General features: G+C 42.0%; 1 non-coding gene across 1 annotated transcript; it reads left to right on the top strand.

Moving 5' to 3' along the window:
• The first annotated feature begins 288 nt into the window (after positions 1-288).
• Positions 289-363, top strand: trnat-ugu (transfer RNA threonine (anticodon UGU)). The gene has a single exon. It is a non-coding gene; the product is annotated as a tRNA-Thr (tRNA).
• Positions 364-4,441: the final 4,078 nt, after the last annotated feature.

The following is a 4,441-nucleotide window of genomic DNA, read 5'->3' as shown; positions in this document are numbered from 1 at the left end:
GTTTTATTATCTTTGATATAGTAGTGGAGGATTTCCCCCCGGAAAAATACTAAAAGACAACATTTTCCATAACCGGTAGGTAAGGTTGAATGGATAGTTCAGAGCCTCTGCTCTTTTCTATAATCTGTAGGGAACACAATATATGGTCTACACTTGGCATGTAGGTTTCTCACTTATGGGTAGCACAAATTGTGATGTGGTTTAGGGGAATGGGCTTCGTATATGCAACTAAATACTGTAGTTCTTCCTATAGTTTGTGGTGGTTAATTTCTGTATTATCAATTGATTTTCCCTGTGGCTCAGTTGGTAGAGCATGGTGTTTGTAACGCCAGGGTTGTGGGTTCGATTCCCACGGGGGGCCAGTATGGAGAAAAACAATTAAATAAGTGTATAAAATGTATGCATTCACTACTGTAAGTTGCTCTGGATAAGAGCATCTGCTAAATGACTAGAATGTAAAATCAAATGAGGAGAGAAAAACTTATCACATGAGTCAGAGTTATACTTAAACTAAATCTTTAATAATAAGAGCTTTGCAATAACAATGACTTTCAACGATTCACTATTTCTAATCATCCATTGAGAGTGACAACACAATGGCTACTGAGATCTTTTATAGCAAAGATCCACCCCCTAGTCGACATAACAAACCACAGATATTAGGAACAGTTCACAAGTGAGACTTTATAAATGAGAAAGGAGTATCCCGTAGCCAGATAGCATTCGCTATAAATTATCATTCCGTTTGGCCCCTAAAATGAGGTTGCTATCTTGTTCCTGTTATTCCTAGCATAAAAACACCAACTCATCCAATGGCATGAATCAATTAATCAATACTCATAAATCAATATTCCCATCTCAAGTAAAACCCCTTCTTGACCCCTCTCCTGGACAAGCTCACTGAGGGGAGTGAGTCTCTAGGTCATACACTATCCCAGGATAAGTGCAACATCAGAGAGGACATACAATGGTTCCAGACACTGCCATATACCTCCCCCCAATGCCAAAGGAGGGAGTGACTTGCACACAGACATTGTGGAGACAAGTAATTATGCTCGTAACATGGCTTAGAGGGGGCATTAATCATGCCATCCCTTCACATGGTTTAAGAATAGGAAAAGACACATTCATATATGAAGACAATGTTCCATCCTGTCCTCTTCCTTTTCTGATATTCTGCATAGAACCAGAGACATGTAAAAGACAAGCCTGACCTCTCCCCTCTCTGGGCCCCAGGTGACTGAGCCCCAGCTGAGGGAAGAAGTGTAACTGCCAACACCAGAGTCCAAAGGGATACATTCTAATAACAAGTATATCACATAAGCATATTATGCAGATAAGACATCTTAATTATCTATGTTACCCAACTAATTCTGATTCATCCACCACAAGTTAAAAAAATGTAGTGTTTTTGCAGACTGTAGAGTTTTTGCTGACATTACTGTAGTATTTACTACAGTGTTTTTTTGCAGATAAAACTGTAGTATTTACTCTTGTATTCTACAGTATACTACAACATTCTATAGTAAGTACTACACATGATTCGGGGATACTACAGTGTGTAGTATACTATTATACAGTATACTACAGATTACTATAGAATGCTATAGTAAGTACTGTAGTATTCTATAGTAAACTGTAGTATTTTTTCATGTGGGTACTCACTGACAAGTAATTTATTTTTTATAAAGCAGACTTGATCTAGCTTTTCATTAATTCGATAACGGACACACTTATCAGACACTGTTGATTAATGTGGTTTAATTATTTTGATTAAATTGCAGAATGAAAGTGATGTGGATGATGTCATATGTATATCCCTTTCGGACGAGCTTATGCTATAATGTAGAAACATTTTAATCCACAAAATGTCAAGCTATAGGGGCACATTTTGCAGCTAGTAGTGCGACTTGTGGTCAGATCCTTCATGACATACAGTCCTCTCCTCTCTGCTTCCATAATCTCTAAACCATATCTTCTATTTCTCTCAGCATCTCTCACAACTCCTCTGTGGTACTTTAACACGCACGCACACCCCTCTCTGTGGTTGTCTTACTAATGCATCGTCTCTCGCCTCTCCTTTCATGTGGTCGTCCACAGCAACCCAGCCACATTCATTTAGAACCAGACATAACCTTGGGCTTTCACTGCTTTCTCGGTCCAGCTCCCGTCTTTACAGCGCCAGCGCCGCCGTTCCCCTTTCGAGTAGGACATACTCTTCTCTTTCTTTTTCTCTCACTCCATCTCTCTTTCTCTCTAGCCCTTTCTCTCCCCTCTAAGCCATGTTACGAGCATAACTTACCCATCTTCAAATCCATACTCTTGTTAATTATGTATGTCTTTAGTGTATTTTCAGAATTCGGTCTTCTCGGTCTTAAACATCCATGTCCCTGTGGTCATCATTACCAACGAGAGAGAGAGCCCATCCTGAATGGAAATGCTGGTGTAGCATGCATAACCCTGCACATAACGACAGGCCCAGTTATCATCCTCTCACTCTCCTTTCCATATTTTCCCTTTCTCTCTGTCTCTTTCTTGCTATCTTTTCTTTCCCCTACTTTCACTTCCTCCCTCCCTTCCTTCCTCCATCCTCCACGCTCCAAGCACGCTGTATGAAATTAATAGCAGAGCTCCTGCAGCGGTACTGTACTCCATCTCTCCATACAGGTCAGTTCTCTAGCGGGCCAGTTCACAACTAGGCTAGTAAGCTAGGCAGGAGGCTTTTTACCATCGCTGTAGGAGTTTCCTTTAAAAAGGAGTTTAATTAAAAGGGAGGGTCATTCCTAACAGTAAGTGGAACAGATACCATGTGCTCACATGCAAGTTAGATTTTTTTAGGGGAGTAATTTGGAACTAGATCATCTGAAACTGCAGATTTTGGTTAAATTGTCTTTCCAATGACTAGTTAATGCTCCTTTTATCTTCAACTGTGCATAGCTGAGAAGTAACATTGTGCTACCATAGTAGGTTTAAATTAAGTACATTATAATAAGGGCTACGAACATTAAAGCTGAAATTCGCATTAGGGGAAACAGCGCCACTGTTTGCCCCCAGCACTTTTGTTATTGTTCAAGGTTAGTTTATGAAACAGAGGAGAGGAGCATCCAGCCACTTGGTAAAAAAAAAGTATTGCAATACATAGTCTGTACTGTGCGAACATTGTTTGTTCTTTGAAGTAATTTTTTTAAATGATCATAATTTCTTTTTTAGAGGGTAGATCAGCTTTAATATTGCAGATAGATTGCGGCTTCCATCAATGTACCTGTCTGCATAATTTCCAATCCCCATATATATTCTTTGTACATATATACAGTACCATGCAAAAGTTTGGACACACCTACACATTCAACATTTACATTTACATTTAAGTCATTTAGCAGACGCTCTTATCCAGAGCGACTTACAAATTGGTGCATTCACCTTATAATATCCAGTGGAACAACCACTTTACAATAGTGCATCTAAATCTTTTAAGGGGGGGGTTAGAAGGATTACTTTATCCTATCCCAGGTATTCCTTAAAGAGGTGGGGTTTCAGGTGTCTCCGGAAGGTGGTGATTGACTCCGCTGTCCTGGCGTCGTGAGGGAGCTTGTTCCACCATTGGGGTGCCAGAGCAGCGAACAGTTTTGACTGGGCTGAGCGGGAACTGTGCTTCCTCAGAGGTAGGGAGGCGAGCAGGCCAGAGGTGGATGAACGCAGTGCCCTTGTTTGGGTGTAGGGCCTGATCAGAGCCTGAAGGTACGGAGGTGCCGTTCCCCTCACAGCTCCGTAGGCAAGCACCATGGTCTTGTAGCGGATGCGAGCTTCGACTGGAACCCAGTGGAGAGAGCGGAGGAGCGGGGTGACGTGAGAGAACTTGGGAAGGTTGAACACCAGACGGGCTGCGGCGTTCTGGATGAGTTGTAGGGGTTTAATGGCACAGGCAGGGAGCCCAGCCAACAACGAGTTGCAATAATCCAGACGGGAGATGACAAGTGCCTGGATTAGGACCTGCGCCGCTTCCTGTGTGAGGCAGGGTCGTACTCTGCGAATGTTGTAGAGCATGAACCTACAGGATCGGGTCACCGCCTTGATGTTAGAGTTTTTCTTTATTTTTACTATTGTAACGCCCTGGCCATAGAGAGGGGTTTTTGTTCTTTATTTTTGGTTAGGCCAGGGTGTTACATTGGGTGGGCGTTCTATGTTCGTTTTTCTATGGTTTTGTATTTCTTTGTTTTGGGCCGTGTGTGGCTCCCAATCAGGCACAGCTGTCGTTCGTTGTTGCTGATTGGGAGTCACACATAAGGAGTGTGTTTTTCCTTTGGGTTTTGTGGGGGATTGTTTCTGTTTCGTGTTTGCACCTGACAGTACTGTTTGGCTGTCGGTTTTCTTGTTTTTGTATAGTGTTCACGTTGTTTAATAAATTCCTGAAGATGAACACTAACTCCGCTGCACCTTGGTC

This window comes from Salmo salar, chromosome ssa19, assembly GCF_905237065.1.
Source record: "Salmo salar chromosome ssa19, Ssal_v3.1, whole genome shotgun sequence".
NCBI lineage: Eukaryota > Metazoa > Chordata > Actinopteri > Salmoniformes > Salmonidae > Salmo > Salmo salar.
This window is presented reverse-complemented; position numbering and strand designations above follow the sequence as displayed.